Source organism: Chiloscyllium punctatum, chromosome 1, assembly GCF_047496795.1.
Source record: "Chiloscyllium punctatum isolate Juve2018m chromosome 1, sChiPun1.3, whole genome shotgun sequence".
Lineage (NCBI taxonomy): Eukaryota > Metazoa > Chordata > Chondrichthyes > Orectolobiformes > Hemiscylliidae > Chiloscyllium > Chiloscyllium punctatum.
In genome coordinates, this window is record NC_092739.1 from 40,221,685 (window position 1) to 40,245,917 (window position 24,233).

The 24,233-nt window shown below is 40.8% G+C and overlaps 1 protein-coding gene across 9 annotated transcripts in view; it reads right to left on the reverse strand.

Moving 5' to 3' along the window:
• The window catches only part of wdfy3 (WD repeat and FYVE domain containing 3), a 406,146-nt gene extending 382,527 nt beyond the window's left edge, over positions 1-23,619 (reverse strand). For 5 of the 9 annotated variants that reach the window (XM_072594894.1, XM_072594977.1, XM_072594653.1 and 2 more), the window contains exon 1: positions 23,014-23,618. The gene's annotated coding sequence lies outside the window, so the exon portion shown is untranslated. Of the gene's footprint in view, positions 1-23,013 lie in introns of all 9 variants that reach the window. The other 4 variants (XM_072594588.1, XM_072594809.1, XM_072594597.1 and 1 more) reach the window with 1 other exon arrangement.
• Between the last annotated feature and the right edge of the window lie 614 nt (positions 23,620-24,233).

Consider the following 24,233-nt stretch of genomic DNA (forward strand, 5'->3'; position numbering starts at 1 on the left):
GGCCTTCACACAAATCTAAAGTGTTTTCCACGCTTTTTGCTTCCTAGATTCATCCAGATTGATTTTTGCATTTGGATTTTCTGCCAGTCTCAATAATGCACCAATTTTATCTATTACTAACAACGCTACTACAACCTCCTTTCCCTTTTTGCCTGAGCCTCATAAACATCAAACCTTCTTGAATATCCAGGTCCTGGCATTGGTCACTTTGCCGCCATGTCTCAGTAATCTCAAACATATCGCACCCCTAATTGACATAATAGTTTCCAACTACTTACACTGTTATATTTAGAATGAGATGGATAAATTATCAGAAACAACAGATTACAGGAAGCGTGAGTATGGGATCACACTGTGATTAGGTCAGATTAAGATAAGGCATAAGAGATAATTTGGGAAACTCACAGGTAAACTTTTATCAAGCTAAACTTTAAATGAGCAGTCAGACTCTGCTGGATTTTTAAATTGCAAGCTAGTTGAGCCCAGTTAACAGAAACTATGAGTCAGCAGTGAATATCAACTGAAAGTAAATCAGTGTTCATCACTGTGACTTAACAGTTACATGTTGGGTGTGGTTCATCAACACTCTACAAACAGGTTTTACGAGGAGAAAGTGAGGACTGCAGATGCTGGAGATCAGAGTTGAAAAATGTGTTGCTGGAAAAGCGCAGTAGGTCAGGCAGCATCAAAGGAGCAGGAGAATCGACGTTTCGGGCATAAGCCCTTCTTCAGGAATGAGGAGGGTGTGCCAAGCAGGCTAAGATAAAAGGTAGGGAGAAGGGACTTGGAGGAGGGTCGTTGGGAATGCGATAGGTGGAAGGAGGTTAAGGTGAGGGGGCGGAGAGGTCGGGAAGAAGATTGCAGGTCAAGAAGGCGGTGCTGAGTCCGAGGGTTGGGACTGAGAAAAGGTTGGGGGGGGGGAAATGAGGAAGCTGGAGAAATCTGCATTCATCCCTTGTGGTTGTAGGGTTCCTAAGCAGAAGATGAGGCGCTCTTCCTCCAGGCGTCATGTTGCCATGGTCTGGCGATGGAGGCGGCCAAGGGCCTGCATGTCCTTGGTGGAGTGGGAGGGGGAGTTAAAGTGTTCAGCTACGGGGCGGTTGGGTTGGTTGGTCCGGGTGTCCCAGAGGTGTTCTCTGAAACATTCCGCAAGTAGGCGGCCTGTCTCCCTAATGTATAGGAGGCCACATCGGGTGCAGTAAACGATGTGTGTGGAGGTGCAGGTGAATTTTTGACAGATATGGAAGGATCCCTTGGGGCCTTGGAGGGAAGTGAAGGGGGAGGCGTGGGCGCAAATTTTGCATTTCTTGCAGTTGCAGGGAAAGGTGCCGGGAGTGGAGGTTGGGTTGGTGGGGTGTGTGGACCTGACGAGGGAGTCGCGGAGGGAATGGTCTTTCCGGAACGCTGATAGGGGAAGGGAGGGAAATGTGTCCTTGGTGGTGGGGTCTGTTTGGAGGTGGCGGAAATGACGAAGGATGATACGATATATCTGGAGGCTGGCGAGGTGGTAGGTGAGGACCAGTGGGGTTCTGTCCTCATGGCGATTGGAGGGGCGGGGTTCAAGAGTGGAGGAGCTGGAAGTGGAGGAGATGCGGTGGAGAGCATCGTCAACCACGTCTGAGGGGAAATTGCGGTCTTTGAAGGAGGCCATCTGGGTTGTTCGGCATTGGAATTGGTCCTCCTGGGAGCAGATGCAGCAGAGGTGAAGGAATTGGGAATACGGGATGGCATTTTTACAGGGGGCAGGGAGGGAGGAGGTGTAATCTAGGTAGCTGTGGGAGTCAGTCAGTTTATAGTAAACAGGTTTTACTGTTGTACAGCAAGAGACGAAGTCTGAGCGCCAACTTGGGAATGTAGTGCATGTGCAAATTCTACGCATGGAGTCGCAGAGTCATAGAGATGAGTCAGGGATACTATTTTCAATTTTTTTTATTCACTTGTAACTGGTGAATGTTCAAGGCTGAAATTAGGTGAGCAGGAGATTCTTGCTGAATTTTTAAGTTATTTCAAGGACAATTAGGGATCATTAACAAAAATCATTGGTCTTGACTTTGATGCCATCTTCTACAAAAGAAAAACTAAATTGCAGAGTTAAATACTCGGCTCAAATTGGTACACGAGAAGCAGTTTTCAATTCATGAAGCACAGTATCACTACTGGAGCAAAACCAAAAAAAGAGATGTACCATTGAGATGCCTTCACTTGAACAAAGCCGAGACTAGTTGCGCTTACAAATTAAAACTAGGGCTGCTAGGGTGTTCATGCAATGGGAGGTCTGGAAAGTTAAAGAGAAAGGCAATATTGCAGGATAACAAAAAATGCAATAATTGGTGTGACAGGAAAGGGTGGAGTGCACAACCATGAAATTACATCAACAAATATGAAGAGACAGAATTTAGATCTCACAACAGAACAAAAGAGGAAGTGTTACAGGTGTTGGAATCCTTGTAAGTGGACAAGTTGCCATGTTGGATGGATTATTCCTGTGAATATTGAAGGTGGTCAGGAAGGAAAAAGCAGATGATCTAAAGATTATTTTCCAATCTTCACTATACACTTATTCCAATTTTCACTTATTGGTGAGGTACTGGAATGCAAATGTGGCTCCACTGTGCAAAAAGAACAATGAAAAGTACAAATGAAATGCCAATTATAAAACAGTTGGTCTTACTTCGGTGGTGGGTAAGTTGTTAGAATCAATCCTGAGGGATTGAATTAACAGTCACGTGGAAAGGCATTAACTAGTGAGGGATGGTCAGTGTGGCTTTATTAGGAAAGGTTGTGTCTTACAAATTTGAAAGAATGAATACTGAATATTAAAACACTGCAAGAATTGTACTGCAATAATTACAAATTGGACAAAATCAAGTTGGCAAAGTAGTCTGGAGAATGAGTTCATGGAGTACAGTAAGACAGTTCAGTCGAATATATTGTGGAATCAATCAGGAAATAGTCTACTGTAGACCTAGATGTGTGTTATGAGAAATAATTAGCAAATGACCTGAAAGTAAAGGATTCTCTAGCTAAGAGCATCCATGACATGATATTTTCAGTTTAAGGGTGAGAAATTTCAATCTGAAACTACAGTCTTAAAAGTAAGTAAAGACAACTATGAGAGTAAGACAACAAATTCAGCTAAAATGAAAATGGAAGATTGTTTAAAAGATAAAATGGTTACAAAATTAGTGTCAAACATTTAAGAAATTATTTTGCAACTTTCCAAAATAATATATTCCTTTGAGAAGGAATGAAGCTACAAGGAGGATGCACCATTATGCAGCGTGGTAAGGCAGATGCTACAAGGGAGGACAAAAGCTGACAAAGGCAGGCTGAAAGAGGGGGAGAGACACTCCTGGATGCAAAAGCCAGAAATCGAGTGGATCTCTCCCACTGACACACTTATCGGGGTCTCATAAATTAAGATCAGAGATTGCTAATTGAATCCTAACATCAGGGACTGACAATATTCAACACAGCAATACTTTACACACAACTTGATATAGGAAATACCACCATAACTCCATGAAACAAGTCATAAAAATAACAGTCACAAAATGATATTAAATAGGGTAATATTAAATAAGGACTACAATACCACATTCAAACCTTGTCTTCTTACTAAAAATGCAAATGGCAAAGAGAATTTTCAGCAGAATTAAAGGTTACAGCTACAGTAACTTGTCTTGTCTGGACTACTCTAATGTTGAAAAATATCTGAAGGATGATTTGATTAATAGGTATATGGAGAAGGGTAGTCAGAGAGGTGACTTCACTAGATTAAATTATACAAATGTATAAGATACTCAAGAGAAAAAAAAAGTTGCAAACAAAAACAGAGAGATGATACAAACATCTCAGCAAGGGGCCCAGCAATCACTTTCCTAGCTTTCCACAGAGTTCTAGGGTACACCTGATTAGGTCAATCTACTCTCAAATCGTCAGTAAAGTGATGGAAGGGATGCCTGACAGTGCTATCAAGCAGCACTTGCTCACAATTAACTTTCAAAATTAGTTTGGGTTCTGTTGGGAGAACTCAGCTCCCGACCTCATTATAGCCTTGGTGCTAAAAGAGAAAAAAAAAAGTAGAATTGCAAAGGCAAGGCAATAATGTTTGTTCAACATTGAGACTACAATTGACAAGACTGTGGAATCAAAGAGACTCATTGCCATTGCAGAATTCCTCGCCATCTAATCACGGGCGTTACCATCAACCAGCAACTGAACTGGACTATTCACATTAAATACTGTGGCTCCAACAGCAGGACAGAGGCCAGGATATCTGTGGAAAGTAATTCATCTCCTGATTCCTCAAGCTTGTCTATCATCCACTCGGCAAAAAGTCAGGAGTGTGACAGAATGCTCACCACTTGCCTATATGAATGCAACTCCAACAACACTAGAAGAAACTCAACACCATCCAGGAGAAAGCATGACATCCACAAACATTCACACCCTCCACGTGCATCAGTGTTTACTGTGGAAAAGAACTGGAAGATATAGAATGTAGGGAAATAGATGGTGACATCTTGAAAAATGTCCGTATTACAGAGGAAGAACTGCTGGATGCCTTGAAACGCATAAAGGTGGATAAATCCTCAGGACCTCATCAGGTGTACCTGAGAACTCTGTGGGAAGCTAGAGAAGTGATTGCTGGGCCTCTAGCTGAGATGTTTGTATCATCGATAGTCACACGTAAGGTGCTGGAAGACTGGAGGTTGGCAAATGTGGTGCCACTGTTTAAGAAAGGTAGTAAGGACAAGTCAGGGAACTATAGACCAGTGAGCCTGACGTCGGTGGTGGGCAAGTTGGTGGAGGGACTCCAGAGGGACAGGATGCACATGTATTCAGAAAGGCAAGGACTAATTAGGGATAGTCAACATGGCTATGTGCGTGGGAAATCATGTCTCATAAACTTGATTGAGTTTTTTGAAGAAGTAACAAAGAGGATTGATGAGGGCATTGCAGTGGATGTGATCTATATGGACTTTAGTAAGGCGTTCGACAAGGTTTCACATGGCAGACTGGTTAGCAAGGTTAGATCTCATACTATACAGGGAGAACTAGCCATTTATATACAGAACTCGCTCAAAGGTAGAACACAGAGGTTGCTGGTGCAGGGCTGTTTTTCAGCCTGGACGCCTGTGACCATGGAGTGCCACAAGGATCGGCACTACTTTTCGTCATTTATATAAATGATTTGGATGTGAGCATAAGAGGTACAGTTAGTAAGTTTGCTGATGACACCAAAATTGGAGGTGTAGTGGACAGTGAAGGTTATCTGCGATTACAACAGGATCTTGATCAGATGGTCGATTAGTGGTGCTGGAAGAGCACAGCAGTTCAGGCAGCATCCAACGAGCAGCGAAATTGACGTTTCGGGCAAAAGCCCTTCATCAGGAATAAAGGCAGTGAGCCTGAAGCATGGAGAGATAAGCTAGACGAGGGTGGGGGTGGGGAGAGAGTAGCATAGAGTACAATGGGTGAGTGGGGGAGGAGATGAAGGAGATAGGTCAAGGAGGAGAGGGTGGAGTGGATAGGTGGAAAAGAAAATAGGCAGGTCGGACAAGTCAAGGAGACAGTAACTTTTACCTTCTTGATCAGATGGGTCAATGGGCTGAGAAGTGGCAGATGGAGTTTAATTCAGATAAATGCGAGATGCTGCATTTTGGGAAAGCAAACTTAGCAGGACTTATACACTTAATGGTAAGGTCCTAGGGAGTGTTGCTGAACAAAGCGGCTTTGGAGTGCAGGTACACAGTTCCTTGAAAGTAGAGTCACAGGTAGATAGAATAGTGAAGGTGATGTTTGGTATGCTTTCCTTTATTGGTCAGAGTACAGAGTACAGGATTTGGGAGGTCATGTTGTGGCTGTACAAGACATTGATTAGGCCACTGTTGGAATATTGTATGCAATTCTGGTCTCCTTCCTGTTGGAAGGATGTTGTGAAACTTGAAAGGGTTCAGAAAAGCTTTACAAGGATGTTGGCCAGCGCTGGAGGATTTGAGCTATAGGGAGAGGTTGAATAGGCTGGGATTGTTTTCCCTGGAGCGTCAGAGGCTAAGGGGTGACCTTATACTGGTTTAATAAATAATGAGGGGCATAGATTGGATAAATAGACAAAGTCTCTTCCTTTGGGTGGAGGCGTCCAGAACTGGAGACATAGGTTTAGGGTAAGAGGGGAAAAATATAAAAAAAGAGACCTAAGAGGCAGCTTTTTCACAGAGGGTGGTACATGTATGGAATGAGCTGGAGAGGAAGTGGTGGAGGCTAGTACAATTGCAACATTTAAAAAGGCATCTCCCACTCTGAAGTGATGCCCACTTTTTATTTTTCACCATGGCTTTCCACTTGCTGAATCAACTTCACTTTGTCTCCAATCAACAGCACTTTTAACTTTCGAGTTTACCTATGCTTGCAGACTGTCAGATCTCAAGATGTCAAATGATGCCAATTGATTTTGTGCTGTGATATCACTTAACTCCACTTACTGGTTGGTGCAATCAAATGATAAGCTTAAAAGTTCAACACAACTGGAGGGACCAGCCCAGAACTGCGGCCTATCACACATACTCTTATTTCCTATTCTGCTGGCAGGAAGGGCTGACCACTCTAACACACTGCTGTTTTAGATTATAAACTTTAACTCCTCATAATATCACTGTACCACAGGCAAAGTTTTGTCTTCCTTGAAGCTGATTATCCACAAAGATTAAACCATCTTGGAATATGGATGTATTTCCACAGCCATTTGAAACAGTAACTTGTATCATTCATGGGCTGTAAGCAGAGATATACTTTAAACAAATAAGCCACGTTATGCACAACTACGTTTTTTCCAGCCATTTTCCAGGTTGAGTGAAAAAATCAAGATACGCAATGCCACTGTCCAATCACACCATAACTATGATTGCTTTTTAATAAAATCAGAGAATGGCGGCCTTGCTTTGAACGTAATGCTTTTGACAGAGAAGTTAACAAAAAAAATGCCATCACATAACATCCAAATGACCATAAATCAAACTGTTATCCTTTACTTGCCCATAATATTCCCAGCAATTCAATGGAAGCAGTATACAACTGGATTCCAATGTAAAGCTGCAGAATTTTGTTCCAGGTTCATTAATCAGCAAAGTGCACATATGTTTCTATTTATTTTGTAAATGAGAAACTGCAAGTTACAAGCTCTTCAATCAAGTGATATCTACAACATTGTGTTCCGTTCTGAATATATGGAAAGCGGTGACAGAATTGATCCAAGTCAGCATGGATTTGCTAAAGGGAAATCACCCTTGACTAACCTTCCAGAATTTGAAGATGTGACCTGCAGAATGCAAAAGGGTAAATCAGTACGTATTGTGTATCTGGGCTTTTGACAACGTTCCACACAAAAGGAATTAGTAAGGAAAATTAAAGCTCATGCTATCAAAGGTAAGGAAAAGATGAGGTATCATGGTGGAATAGTCGCTGAAGGTTGGCATGCAGGTGATGAGGAAAGCCGATAGTATTTTGGCCTTCATAGTGAGAAGATTCAAGTATTAGAGTAAGGATGCCTTGCTGCAGTTATACCGGGCCTTGATGAGACTACGTCTTGAGTATTGTGCACAGTTTTGGCCTTCTATTCTGAGGAAGGACATTCTTACTGTTAAGGGAGTCCAGCGAAGGTTCACCAGTCTGATTCTCATGATGGAAGAACTGACATATGAGGAAAGAATGGATTGATTGGGATTGTACTCACTGGAGTACAGAATGAGGGGTAATCTCACAAAAACAAAATCCTGATGAAATTGGACAGACTAGATGCAGGTAGCATGTTCCCGATGTTGGGGAAGTCCACAACTAGGGATTGCAGTCTAAGAATATGGGGTAAGCCATTCAGCACTGAGGTGAAGAAGGATTTCTTCATTTAAAAGAATTGTGAACCTGTGGAATTCTCTCCTACTGAAAGCTGTTGGGCCCAGTTCATTAGATATATTCAAAAGAGATCTGGATGTGGCCCTTGTGGCTAAGGGGATCAAGGGGTATGGATAGAAAGCAGGAATGGGAGGTTGAAAGTGCATGAATTAAACCGAACAATGGTGCAGGCTCAAAGGACCAAATGGCCTACTCTTGCGCCTATTTTCTATGTTTCTGTGCTATTTTTTAAACTGTTAAATATGCATAGTTAATGACCTAATTATTAAAATAAAAAGGTAAAAGTTAATAAAAGGCGAGTTTGTAACTTTAAAGAGATACAAAACAGCTTGGATTTTATAAGTAATCTGCTTATTTTAGAATTCTTGCACTTATGGTTTCCTTTTTAAACTGCAGTCTGAGTCACAAACTAGATGCGTTGCCACTGAAAGTTTGGGAGCTTTGGGACTCAGGCTACGTCTTGCAGAAAATGAGAAATTTTTTGAAACAAAAAATTTTGGAGAAACTCAGCAGGTTTGGCAGCATTTCTGGAGAGAGAAACAGCATTAACGTTTCATTAAACTGCCTTCATTTTGAAGTTGCTCCAGCAGTTCCTCTTTCAGATTTCCAGAATCAGCAGTATTCTGCTTTCAGCCAAAGCTTTGTTTGATTCCTACACAAGGTTACATTCGCAGGTACAACCACAGAGCACAGAAACAGACCCTTCATCCAACTCGTCCGCATCGACCAGACACCACAATCTGACCTAGTCCCATTTACCAGCATTTGGCCCACATAAGCCTAAACCCTTCCTATTCACATTACACATGTATATAAATGTTGCAATTCCTCTGTCAGCCCAAACCATATACATACCATTCTGCCTGAAAAAGTTACCCCTTTAGGTACCTTTTAGATCTGTCCCCTCTCATCTTAAACCTCTGCCTCCACTCTATGAAAAAAGACTTTGGCTATTCATGAAGATCACCCCTCAGCCTCCGATACTCCACAGAAAATAACCCAAATCCTCCAGACCCAGCAACATCCTTGCAAATCTTTTCTGCACGCTCGCAAGTTTAACATCATCTTTCTTATAGAAGAGTGACCAGAATTGTATGCACTACTCTAAGTGGTCTCACCAATATCCTGTACAACACAACATGCCATTCCAACTCCTATACTCAATGCCCTTACCAATTAAGACAAGAATGCCAAACACCTTCCTTCACCACCCGTCTACCTGTGACTCCACTTTCAAGGAACCATGCACCTTCACCCCTACATCTCGTTGTTTGGCAACACTCCCCAGGACCCTTTCATTAATTGCACAAGTCTGGCCCTGGCTTGCCTTAGCAAAATGAAACACCTCACATTTATTTAAACAAAACTCCATCTGCCACTCCTCAGTCCATTGGATCATCTGATCAAGGTCCCATTGTACTCTGAGTTAATCTTCTTCACTGTCCACTACACCAACGTTGGTGTTATCCTATATTTACATCTAAATCATTTATATAAATGATAAAAAGCAGTGAACACAGCACTGATCCTTGTGGCACATAGATGGTCACAGGCTTCCAGTCTGACAAGCAACCCTCCACCACCTTCTGTCTCCTACCTGCAAGCTAATTTTGTATCCAACCAGCTAGCTCCTCCTATATTCCAATGTGATCTACTCTTACTGGCCAGTCTACCATGCAGAACAATTTGAAGTCCATATAGACAATACCACACTGCCAACCTTCTTTGCCACCTCTTCAAAGACTTAAGTTAGCGAGACACTATTTCCCATGCAGAAAGCCATATCAATTAATCAGTCCTTGCCTTTCCAAATGAATGTAAACCCCCACAATCTCTTCCCTAGCTTTCCACAAGGTTCTGGGATAGACCTGATCAAATCCCAGGAATTGATATACTTCGTATTTTAAGACCTCAGCACCTCCTCTTCTGCAAGATGAACTTTTTTCAAGACATAGCCATTGTTTTCCCAAGTTCTTTGGCTTCCATGTCCTTCTCCACAGTAAATACTCATGTAAAATATTCATTATCTCACATTTTCTGTCATTCCATATATAGATGACCACATTGACCTTTAATGAACCCTGTCCTCTCAGATTACTCTTTTGCCCTAACGTACTCAAACTCACTGAACTCCCCTTAACTCTATGCGCAAAAGCTACCTCATGTCCCTTTTTTGCCCTCCTTATTTCCCTCTTAAGCATACTCCTACCACCCTTATACTCCTCTCACGATTCACTCGATCCCTGCAATTTATACCTGACATATGCCTACTTCTCCTTGACCATGGGGCAGCATGATGGCTCAGTGGCTAACATGCCTTCCCCACAGCAGCAGGGACACTGGTTCAATTGCAGCCTCAGCTAACTGTTTGCATCATGTTTACACATTCACCCTATGTCTGCATGAATTTCCTCCAGGTGCTCCAATTTCTTTCCACAGTCTTAAGATGCACAAATGAGGCGGACTGATCATCGAATTGAATTGCCCAGAGTGTCCAGGGATGTGCAGGCTAGGTGGATTAGCCATGGGAAATGTAGGGTTACAGGGAAAGGGTAGGGGTTTAGTCTGAATGGGATGCTCTTCAATGTGCCAAATGGTCTGCTTCCACACTGTTCAGCTTCTAGGATTCTATAACCAGAGTCTCAATTTCTCTAGTAATCCTGTGTTCCCTACAGCTTCCAGCCTTGCCCTTCACACTAACAGAAACATACAGTCTCTGAACTCTTGTTATCTCATTTTTAAAGACCTTCCATGTTCCTTGACCTGAGAATAGCATCCCCCAGTCAACATTTGAGAGTTCCTGCCTAACACTGTCAAAACTGGCCTTACTCCAATTGAGAACTTTAACTTTTTGATCAGTTCAATCCTTTTCCATACCTATTTTAAAACTAATAGAATTATGATCACTTATTACATTTAGTTCCTGCGTCATTAACATACTTTGTGAATAGCTGGGACCCAATGATCCCTCTGGTACCCCATTAGTTTAATGCCTCCCATTTAAAATGACCCATTTATTCTTGTCTGGCAACCAGTTCTCTATCCATGTCAGTACACTACCTCCAATTCCATGCACATTAATTTTAAATGCTAATCTCTTAAGTGGGACGTTATTTAAAGCATTTGAAAGTCAAAGTAAACCACATCCATTGGCTCCACCGGATCAATTCCACTTGTTACATCCTCAAATAATACTAGTTTTATCAAGCACAATTTCCCCTTTTTAAATCCTGCTGACTCTGCCCAATTCTATTAATGTTTTCCAAATGCCCTGCAACTCTATCTTTTATTATAGACACTAACAATTTCCCTACAATGATGGCAGGCTAACTGATCTAAATTCCATGCCTTCTTTCTACATGTTCTTTCAAATGGTACAATTACATTAGCTACCCTCCAATCTATAGAAAATATTCCAGTCTACAGAATCTTGAAAAATGATCAATGTACCCACTATTTCTCAGATTACTTCCTTAAGTACTCTGGAATGTAGATTATTGGGCTCTGGGGATTTATCAGCCTTTACTCAAATCAATTCATCAACACTATTTTCCAACTGATTTTCTTCAATTCTTTCCTCAAAAATGAGTATTGAATTGGTCTGCCATCTCCTTACAATTGTAAGGGACCCACATTTGTCTTAATTAATATTTTTCTATACACATATCTTAATTTTGTTTCCAAATAACAGACTAAGTTTACTTCAGTCAGAACCATGGGACTGAAGACCCCATCATTTCATGGCACGATTGCTGCAGGTATGAGATACACTAGTGTAGCATTAGAATAAAATGTTAGCAGCATCATGACTCACTGGGGAAAATGAAAAAAAAACTCAAGGCCCACTATTTCCAGAGACATCATCAAATCTGATTTTTTTTTTAAAAATACATAAAATACCCAAACAACCTCATTTTCAGACTCAGGTAGATAGAAATCACCGACTAGATTTCTGCACGTAAGATATTGTTAGTTCTTACAGGCCATTAGATTCCAGCTACACAAACAATTAAGTTAACTCTACAAAACCAAACTCTGAACCCCTTATTCAGACAGATAGAAAAGCAATGAAAACATATGAGCAGAGGAAAAACTGGGACAATAGTTCTACTGCCTTTGTTCATATCTGTTGGGCTGGTGCTTGCTGATCTAAAGATTTCTCCTCCATCATCTTCTCAATGCTTTCACTGGTTTGAAGAGAGCACAGGGTGGCTGTTTCACTTTTGAGAAGTCTCTGACTAATCTAGTTCTAAGTCACAAAAGGCATCAACTGCTAAGGAAAGGTGATTTTCTTCATGCTTTAAAAGGCTTACTGCAGAAAACTGAGAAAAAGTGTGTTGCATTGACTGTGCAGATAGGAGGATTTCTCTTCTGATCGAAGCTCTATATTTTATTCACAGCTCAAGCTGTTCAGTACCTGACAACCAATTACAGTTGCTGACAGACAGGGGACCCTCATCATTGGTAATTAGCCCCTAGTTTTTCACAAACTAGTTTCACTTGTAAACAATCCCTCATCTGCACATTGCTGGAACCCACAGTCACATAAATAGTTTGCAACAGTTATCAAGTTTCTCGTTTTCAAACTTGCAACCATCTTTGTTAAATCCTTAGGTTTTAGAACTTTTTCTCATTTTCAGTCCACAGTTTTAAAAAGCACAAAAATAAAAAACTTCTTTACAACAGCCAGACAATCAACTAGAAATGAAAAAAAGCAGATGCTTAAAGCACTTAATGCTAAGTTAGAATGTTTTCACTAGTTAAATATTAGTTCAGATAAATAACATCTATTTGGGCATAAGGAAACTTTGCATCAAGCAAATGGTGTATGTGCACAGGGTGAGTTTGCATGCAACTCTTCAAAATGTTGCTCACCATTATCTAGCTGGAGATAGACTGTGATGTGTCTTTTTAAACTTTGTTTCATGATTGTCTGATCTATGATTATACTGTGTACAGCTGTAATATGACTTTTTAAAATTTCTCTATTCTATAACTAAGGATTTAGCTAGGCACTCTGTACCTAAGATGGCACCGTGTGTTGGTTACATTGTTACACAGCAACTACTGTTGTAACTGAAAAAACTGCACCTAGGTACCCTTGTATCGAAGATGGCGCTGTAAACAGTGACTTATAAACCACTCACTGTACTCATTTGATTACATAACAATAAAGCTAAATCAAATTATAATTCTGAATGATTTTCTTGCACACAATTCAAATTGATTTGAATGAAGAGTGGGTGATTTACTTTAAAGAAGTAAATAACATTCCAAAGTTTGGATCATTCCCAGACACCTATCAAGGGGTGAAGACTGCACTGGGAAGAATGGTGTCAGTCTTCCTAATATTTAACTGGTGGAATTTTCTGCTTATCCAGCACTGAAAGTTAGACAAACAGTATGATAACTCAACAACAATGGATGAATCAAGGTGGCGTTGGTCAGGTAGAACTAGATATTTGTCAGCATACATGTGATATTAGGAGGGGCCCAAAGATAGATCTATAGAGTGCAGGATCAAGAAAAGAAAATCAATACAAGTTGATACCCTAGCTACAATCAGAGAAGAATGAAAACAGACAGCTATCTTACCACCCAGCTGGACAAAATTTCTAGGGTACTAGAGGAGGATGTGATCAATCATGGCAAACACTGAAGATAGCTAAAGAGTTTTGTCTTTAACATTGACACATGTTATTTTAACCTTAAACACCTTTGTGGTATTGCAACAGGAACAGAAAACCAACTGGAGAGATTCAAAGTTTTGGGAAAGATTGACACTGATTTGGAAAATAATTATATTGTCAAAAACTTTTGATGGGGAAGGAAGATTGGAGATGGCATAGAAGTTTGTATGGACTACAGGCTAAAGGAGTCTTGAGTGAAGTAACGGCAGAATTAACAGATCATAGGGAAAATGAACAGTAGTATGCCACTTGGGCCCTCACACTTGTCCAATCATTGAATTAGATCATAGCCAAATATCCACTTTAACATCAATTTCCTGCTCTTGCCCAAATCCCTTGATCTCTTTAACAGAGAATGGAATAATACCTGAACAGAAAGAATCGTAAACAACATTAAGCAGCATCAGCACAAAGGGAAAAGTTGGATGGTCAGCAGTTTAGTAAGATAAACAGGAAATGTTCTCATTGTCAAGATGGGCTTGCAAAGTGCACAAAAAACATAAAAGGGAAACTAAAGAAAATGTTAAGTTTAAGATTGGGAAGACGAATACTTTACAGAAAGTTTGGATTATTTAGTGAGCATAAAGATGATACATGGCAGAAGCAGATCAAATGGCCTCATGGCCAACTTCAAAAATCAACAGTCCCTCATATCCTGTTGGAAGTGAGAATGAAGATGACAAAAGAGGAAAAATTAAAGACTGTTTGCTGTAGAGAAAAACACTCCAGCATTATCTCTGCATTCCAGGATGAATATTGGACTTATAAATAGTGCTAGTAGCCAAGAATTGGACTCAAAAAAGTGTTTTGTGCAGCCCATACAGATCTGGTACTGAATAATTAAACTAATTGTCCACCACATCATTTCAAGTCTGCGTGCCATGGAGTTAAAGAAACAGAGATCAAAGCCAGCATTGGTGCTGACCAACATGAGAGAGGTAGTGATTTTACTGGAGAAAGGGGAGTAGTCTAAAGTTCAACAAAACAGCAAGTATAAAAAGGACCAGCAAATAGAGGGATGAGGCTTTTTTTTGTTTCAGAGGTACATATAGGAGGATATACAGTTGACATGAGTGTGAGAGCATGAAGGAAGAAAATTAGTGAAGCTATCTCAGTGATAAAACACCTATCATAATTTGGAAATCTGTAGAGAACAGTAATTTTGAATAAAGTAGTGAGGGGTGGAACAACGTCAGATGCTCATAAGGAGAAAATAATGCCAGAGGAGGAGGACAGAAGATGATTTGGTGATAAGCACCAAACTGCCACAGCAATAGCCTTGATGGAGTACTTAATACAGTCAGGCAAAGAGACTTCAAGAAAAAAAAACTCTACTCACCACTCAGCTACATTCTGATAATACGTTGCTCTCCATCAATCTTTCAGATAAGTTCATGCTTGACAAAGGCCTTGCTCCCAACCATGCAAGTATTCTGGAAGGGTATGCTTACATGAGTGACTATGTTTAAGATGGCTGATGCACTAGCTGAGTGAGTCCACATGGTCAGTAATGGTAGGGTTGAACTGGTTAGAAAAGTGATTGAAAAAAGATAGTCATCAAATGGGCAGAATGGCTGTTGCAAGAATGGAATTGACAGCAGATAGTTGCTGCTTAGAAGAAACAAGTACCAAGTGTCTCCATGAGTTCATTAGAGAATGTTAGGGCAGTGAAAAAAGAAAACATTAGCGTTATTTAAAGAGGGAGTCAAGCCTGGAATGAAAACAAAAAAACAAAGTCAAGAGGTACTGAGTGTTTGTGTAGGGAATTGGGAGCTTGTAAGGAGTAGTGTGAATAATGAGAAGAATAAGGTTAAATGAGGCATAATGATAGAAGAAAATAATTTGACAGCTGTCCATGAAGAACAAAGTAAGTTTTAAGTGGAAATAAATGTTGAACTCAGATTAGGAGTAATTTGGAGCAGCAGCCTAAACATCCAAGCAAATGGTCTTGGAGTAAACTCAAGTTACACAAGCCTGATCATGTAAAAATTGGATTCATAGAAATTTGACAGCAAACCAGAAAAGGAGTGTCCAGAGTCAACGCAAAATGATTTGTGATGGGGTAACAATGTAGGATGGAGTCAACATGGAGCATTAGCAAAATGTTGCATGAATTCAGAAACACGTAACAAGTCAAACTCAAAATTATTCCAGGGAGGTTTTTTGTTTAAAATGAGATTGAAGAAAACGTAGTAAGTCAATTGCAGCATCAGAAAGATGGTCACACCATGAGGAATCAAATGCAGAATTGTGAGGGGTTTGACCTTTGGCACATTTTCTTCACCTACGATACATTTTCTAAAGCATTTTGTGTAATTGATTCATGTACCAGTATAATCATTGTTCTGTTTAATATGACAATTTAGACAACTAATATCACCTCTGCACACATAACCATTTAATATTCATTTAACCACCTAAAAAGGTATACAGTTTTTATTCTTTCACAGGATAACACTGATTAATCCAGCACTTAATTACCCATCACTAGTTGCCTATGAGGAGGCTGGGGTGGATTGCCTTCTTGAAAGAAAGCCCCAGGAGTTTGGTCCAATGGCTGTGCATGATCTTGATCCAGTCCAGATGGCATGGAACTTCAAGGAAATTTTGCAGATGATACATGTTCCCATGCTCCTGCTTTATTTCTCCTTCAGGGAATAGAGGTTATGACATTGGAAAGTGATGTTCAAAGAGGCTGCGAGTACATGCTGCCACCACTGAAAGTTAATGGTGGAGATAGTAAGGTTGTGAGTGGGGTAGCAGTCAAGAAAGCTGCTTTGCCATGAATGCTTGACTGCAATTGGAGCTGCACCCATCCAGGCAAGTGGACGGTATTTCATCACACTCCTGAGTTGTGCTTTGCAGATAGTGGAAAATTTCTGGGGAGTTGGAGGTAAGTTACTCATTGCAGAATTCATTGTTTTTGACCTGCTCTATATTAGCCACAATATTGACATGGCTGGCCCATTCAGTTTCTGCACAATGGCAGCCTCCATGCATATTAATAGTAATTGAATTCAACAATGGTAAATGTCACTGAGGATCAAGGATTCTCTCTCGTTTGCAGTGGTCAGGATCTGGCATTACTTGCCAGTTATCCATCCACGTCCTGCTGCACATGAACAGAGTTGCAGGATCCGAAGTATCTCAAATAGTCCGAAATATCGTTATCCAAAACACTCACTTTTGACTTTACGATGGAGCAAAGTTCATTTCTGAGGTAGCAGAAAACAGTTGGGCTGAGGACACTAGCTTGAGGAACAAATCCCAAAACGCTTTATGGGTGTGTAATAACATCTCAGAACATAATAGAGCCATACAGCATGAACAAGTGCTGATAAGATATATACCCTAATGAACTCCTGCAACAATGTCACAAAACTGACAGACTGATCTCCAATAACCACAAAACATTCTCCTTTGTGCTAGGTATGACTTAACCAGTGAAGACTGCAGGCTCCCCCACCACTAAAACACACACAGTTCATTGATGTCAAACTCTGAAATGCCGTCTTGACAATATCACTCACTGGTCCATGTCTGAACCAAGGCTGTAATCAAATCTGCTGACTGACCATAGTGGAACCCAAACTAAGTGTCAATGAGAAGATTAGTTGGGACTAAGAGCCATTGATAGCATTGTTGACAGCACCTTCCATTATATTGATGCTTGAGAGTAGATTGATGGTGTGGTAACTAACCAAGGTGAATTTATCCTGCTTTTTGTGGACAGAACATACAAGGCAGTTTTCTACATGGTCAGATAGATGCTAGTGTTGTAACTGCACTAGAACAGCTTGACAATGGATGTAGACACTTCTGAAGCTTCAGGGTCCATAGCCTTTCTAGTGATGAGCACTTTCACCATTTCTTGATATCACATGGAATGATCAGCATCAGCTGAAAGTAGCATCTGTGAAGCCAGGGATCTCAGGGGAGACAGAGTTTGGTCGTCCACACAACATTCCTGACTGAAGATTACTACAAATCTTCAGCAGTGTCTTTACACAGTTCTGCTCTGCTCCCCAATCATTGAGGAGAAGTATAATCCAAAATCAACTACTCCAAAGATAAATAAAGCTACAATTTAAAGAACAAGGTAAGATCATAGTTAAATAAAATCTCTTAAACTAACAGTTGTTCTCATTTGGTTAAAACACAAGGGTCATCGACTATATTTATAGTTCTGATCTCCAGATTCCATGAGATTTTTGGAATTAGTGTAATACTAGAAGGTCCATGAAATATATTGAAATTATGCTTTTAGAAAAAAACCAATGGATTCAAAGAAGGTATTGCACATGACAGATGCACTATAAACATCTATTTCCAGCAAATAAAAAACTTCTTAAAAATACTTTAGTGCATAAAATGTTTTGTTTTTGGTTCTGTCAATAATTCCATTACAAATTATAATGCAAATATTCCCCTTTTAATGTGGCAATATCATTTCTGCCTCTATTGAAATAGAGATAATTCTGTGCACAAAGTGTATTACACTTGTGTGAATATTAGATAAATTAAAAAAGCTAAAGCAACAAAGAGTCCAATTTAAAAGCAACAGTGGACAGCGATGAAGGCAATCTGATCATTAAATCTGAGGACATCAGTACAAGATTAGATAATCATCTGGGATTAAACATAATTCATACAGTCAGTAAAAGAATTCCAAGTTTGATGAAACTTGCAAATTGATGTTTATTGATGGCATTCATAGATAGGGTTTGTCAAAAGATAGTATTCACAATCTAAAGTTATCCAGAAGTTAATCCAGTTCTTCTCGCATCTTTTCAAACTTGGGATTTAGTTTTTTTTTTAAAAATCATGGGGCAACACGGTGGTTCAGTGGTTAGCACTGTTGCCTCACAGCACCAGGGACCTGGCTTCGATTCCTGCCTCGGGCATGTCTGCATGGGTTTCCTCCCACAATCCAAAGATGTGCAGGTTAGGTGAACTGACTGTGCTAAATTGCCCATAGTATTCAGAGGTGTTAAGTTAGATGCATTCGTCTGGGGTAAATGTAGACTAATAGGGGAATGGCTCTGGGTGGGTTACTCTTCGGAGGGCCGGTGTGGACTTGTTGGGCCAAAGGGCCTGTAGGGATTCTATGATTTTAAAAAGTTTAAATGGGAGGAAAAATTATGATGAAACAATTATTCACACCAAGTTCAAATCAGTGCCACTCCAGAATACTGTCAAATGGAATAAATATATCTGCCCAGAAGAGGTACTTTATCTCAGACTGGTCTTATTCTTATGCATTTCAAAAGTCTTCAGAACACTTCTGAAGCAGTACCTCAGCACTTACCTGCCATATTTATAGTATACATCCCATTTTTAAGCAGCTGGAAAAGAAAAACAATTGCTCATACTTGGCTGGGGAAATATTTGTGCACACTAGTGAGCACAAAATGGATGTGCCAATTTATTTTAGCAGGTGTCACCACTCATCCTCTGGCAGACAAAAACACATGACTGGCTCCACCTACATTAACCCAGTTTCTGCTCATGTTGAAATTGAAAGCAGTGCTATCTATAGAAACACCAATGAATGCTACGTCTTTTGTTAATTCTCAATCTCTAGAGACAACCGCCCCACCTTATTTTTGAAATACGTTGTCAACAAATATTAAATGGGAAATTAGTTGCCAATTTTAAAGCAATATTAATGGAAATACAGAAAATTTATCCACCCTCTATATAAAAGGAGGAAGTGCTCCTAAATAACAAAAATCCAATCTGAAGTAATTTCTCTTATAAAAATTATACATGTGTGTATCTCCCAGTGCTTCAACAGAAACCTGCCAAAAGTGAGCATGTGATACAGCATCTTAATTCAATTTGTGCTGAACACAAGAATAGTCAATTCATTATATTGAGCAGGTTACTGCTGAATTTTCCTCACTTAGCTTTATGTTGACCATATTTATCCAAACAGATGTACAGCTTTAAATGCATTATTACTGTATCAGTTGAGAGCTGTAGGGCATTCCTAGCACCATTATGCTACTTATACAGCATCCTCAATGCAGATGTAAATTTAGAGAAGCATAAACATGAACAATAACACTCAGCCAAAGGCAGAGGTGTTATGAAAGACAATTCAAAATGTAGTCAGAGATAGCTTATAAGGGTCTTAAAAAAGGAGAGGAAAACAGATTTTTGGAAGGAAACTTAAAAGATGACATCCAATGGCACAGTCAGAAATAATGGAGCAAAGGAACTCAGAGGTAAACTAACAGCAAATTAGGGAGGTTATTCAGCCCATCTGGTTTATTTGATAAAATACTACTCCAAGACGACTTACATTAGTTAATGTGAAACATCTAGAGTAATCAAGAGGCAAGCTGAATCACTCCAGCGTAACCCAACTTTAAGGGCAACCTATATAAAACTTGTATTATTTTTAAGTTAAACAGAATGAATCAAAGCAAAATACAAGGATTAACTTCTTTGTCCAGTGGTATTGGAATAAAAAGTAGATTCTGAACAAATTTTCCAAACAAAATATAGTTGACTTGAACTACTTTGGACACTTCATTTAACAGGACTAAGCCCAACAAAATCCTATCAGAAATGGATGATAGATTCTAAGAAATCATTAGTATGCCATACTAATTACAATTTGCTTCCTCCTATTATTTCAGCACTTATGTAGTAAGTAGGTACACTGAATTTTGGATTTTCTAAGCTTGTACAATATTCTGTTATCAGATTTCATGCAAAGTAGTTGCAGGTTCTGCTTGTCAAATAATTTGTTGATATGCAAAGATTACATCTGAATAGCTACTTAAGTCAACCACAACAATGAGAACATTAGAATAAAATTTTAGAGTGCACACTTTTTATAATATGGCCTTCATAGACATTCCCTCTACTCCATAATTCATGAAACACATTCAATCATATTTGATATTCACATTTTAAATATTTTTCTAACCCTATGCAAGTATTTGTTGCCAAAGAATTTGTTACTGACAAAACAATTTCCAAGTGGACAAGAAATAATTTTTTTTTCAGCTTGTACATGCCCCATTAATTTGATACCTAACCTAGCCCCTTTATCTCTTAAGTGACTTGGCCATTATCTAGTTGGTAAACTTTAGGATATGCAATATTAGCATCTTCTAACTGACCACACCACCAAGAAGAACAAGTTTCCAGAAAACTGTAGTAATCAACTTCCCAAAGTATGCATTAGCAAGTTGCAAATCAGAGTTGCATACCTTGGAGCTTCAAAGGGGAGGACTTGTTAGTTTAAAAGTACTGAGAATCTGTCTCAGACACATGCTAGCAAATCCAATGTTTCCCCAAACAATCAAAAGCCTAATAACATTAATATATAATTTTGCAATCAGCACTAGATGACACTATTTGAAGACATAACTTTACCACAAGTCTCAAATAACAACAAATCAATTGATATGTGGCCTGAAACATGGAATTAACAGACATTACAAAAGGGAAATGTGCAATTTTGAAAGATTCACTTGCAACATTTGATAAATTCAACTATTTCCACTGTACAACTAGGGCTTGTAATTGTTTATTTGGATGCAGAGTTATCTTTTACTGTCCACATTCAAGATTTCTTACTTGAGATCTGCTTATAGTATTTAAGCACCTCCCAAGAAAGGCAGAACAATGACTCTTTACACTCCTGAGCTCTAGCTGGTAATGGGGATTTCTAGATTCAATCCCCTAGGGAGGTTCACCTCCTTTTAAAGTTAATAAACCTCATTCCACGAAAGCAGTTCATGTTGTGGAATACCTTCAGTCAGGTTCAATGAAGTAATTGTAAAACTTATTACTTGGAAAGCCATCCAGGTAATTTGCATTTGTAAGCAATGACTGTTGGATCTCAAAACATGAAATAACTTCATACTTACTAAGTTAATCATATCAGGTTTACAGCGTGAAAAATGCAGTGAAATCCATTTAATCGTCACATAAAACAGCATGATTATAGAAGCACTAACCAATAATGAATTCAGCTCCTGTCTTATTTGGTATTATTGACAGTGTCTTGCCATGCATAAGGGAATAAGAACCCTTACTAAGGAAAAGTAAAGATGGCTGCACGACTGAGTGTTGTAGTAATACACAAGAGGGGGAAGACAAAGTTGATAAACATGGTTAAAAATCACACAGCACCAAGTTTAGTTCAACAGGTTTAATTGGAAGCACACTAGCTTTTGAAAGCTAGTGTCCTTCCAATTAAACCTGTTGGACTATAACCTGGTGTTGAGATTTTTAACTTTGTACACCCCAGTCCAACACCAGCATCTCCAAATCTTGATAAACAAGGCAACTGATAAGCTATTGAGCTCACAGTTAGTCCACAAGTCAAATCAAGATTTGATTTATAACCGTTCAACTTATCCTGCAACATATTAGGTTTATTGATATCAGAATTACATATTAATCTTGGTCTCAAAAGTCTGCCAATACATTATAAATTCCGGATCAATTTTCAATTGAGTGTAAACAACAGAAAAGCCACTTCGTTGAAAAACTGGTCTTCCTTTAGCAAACCATTCTATTATGGTGAACAGTTGTATTTGTTCCACCAGGAGGTAACAAGGCCTGCTTTCTAGCTGTTAAAGCTTTGAATTGGCTCATTGACTCATAAATCTCGAAAAGCCAACAATCTGCAATTTCACACGTTGGCACCAATGGTACGATACATACCCTGGACAGTAAGTAGAGTTCGTGTAGCTCCCTCCTAACCACTACAAGTAATATCGAAATTCAAGGGAGAGAGAGAGAAAAAAAAACACATTTTGAGCAAACTGCTGGAACGTTTCAAACGTAACGATTGAAACCCTGTTGCCAAGGGACCAACGGGATCCAAGCAGAGATTTCATCAAATCGATATTACATGAAGTTAATACTGATGCCTGCTCCCCAAAAACGCTGTAAGCGCCAAAATAAAAACGCCCCGCTGGGGGGGGGTTCATGTTAATTTGGGATTGTGTCCATTGGGAAAGGCGGCCTGAACCCAGATCCCGGGAGGGAGCTGGAGAGGATGGAGGAGGAGGTGGTGGGTAACCGGCCGGGGAGGAGAGGGGGGTGGCGGTCTTCCCCCTCAGGGTAGGGGGGGGGGGGTGTTTATGAGGTGACGGACGGGCTGCCCCGTGATGGGGGGGGGATGGGGGGTGCCTGAGGGAGCCGTTAGCGACCCGAATGTCGCCTCCTTTTAAAAACCCCGCAACCGGAAACCCGCCCCGCCGGAAACAGCCAGGAATCACATAGGAGGGGAAAAGGAAAATAAATAAAGCTGGATAAATAGGAGCCCGGCTTCAACACGGCCAGCTTTTCCCGGGATCACCTCCCCCTCGCTGTTTTCAAATCACGGCTTTCTGTTCGAACGAGCTAACACCATATCATTTTTAAAACAAGATCAACTCACCAGGAAAAATTAATGCCTCGAGCGGACGAAGGAGAGATGAAGGTTGGTTGTTTTTTCTCACCCCCCTCCTCCTCCTCCTTCAATGTTGGGAATTTTATCCCGTGAAGTGCCGCAAGCCGACGGCGTAAGGGGATGACGGAGCAGTCGGGAGGGTCGTGCCGCTGCTGCACTTTCTCTTGGTGGCCATTTTCACCCGAGGCTGAACTGAAGAGCCCTGAGAGTGACAGTGGGAAACATCGCTGGCTCCGCTCCCTCCTCCCAGGCGCCGGGCTCCACCACAATCACCAGCAACGGGCGGCCGGCCGACCAGCGCCCCCTCCGCCAGCCACCGCTCACTGCGACTCCCCAACCAAGGCCGGGGGAGGGGGAGGGGGAGGTGAGGCCGTTGCGCATGCGCGTATTCCCCGCCCCGCAGACCCAGAGGCTGAAAGCGCCCCCTTCCGTCGTCCGCCTCGTACCCTCCGGCCCCTGGCTCCAAGCGGGGAGTTTGGTTGCTGAGGGGTGAATGTTGCGCGCGCGCGCGCATGCGCGTGCACCCGCACTCCTCCGGGCCAGGTGCGACTTTCAGCGTCCCCTTCCTCCGCGATCCGATGAGAGCCGCAGCAAGACCCCCCCGGCGTTGTGTACTAAACGCATGCGCACTCGCACATCTGGGAGGGGCGTGGTCGAGCCGTCTGTATATGTCGATTAGTAACCAAGCAGGAGCCTGGAAGAGCACAGCCAGCCAGGCAGCGTCAGGAGCTGGAGAAGGGTTACACCTGAAACTTCAACTTCACCTCCTGACGCTGCCTGGCTGGCTGTGCTCTTCCAGGCTCCTGCTTTTCTACCTTGGATTCCAGCATCTGCAGATGTTTTAGTGTCTGTGCATAAGCAGTTAGCTCAGTTCAGCTGGTGTGTGATTCCAACAGTGCTGGTTCGATTTTCATACTGGACGAGGTTATTATTGAAGATCCCACCATCTCGACTTTGCATAGCGGCTCTCAGTTAAACTCATCACTAGTCTGTAAAGGGATTATGGTGACTTTAACTGCTGAAATCCATCAATGATAGAATCAGACTTTTTACAGCACAGAGAAATGTCTTTGGAGCATTATGCCAATGCAGTCATCAAGCATCTATTTTAACCATATTTTCCAGTGTTGGACCATAGCATTCTCTGGTGCTTCGAGTGCTCAACTAAATACTTCTTAAATGTCTTCAGCATCTAAGGATTCACCCTG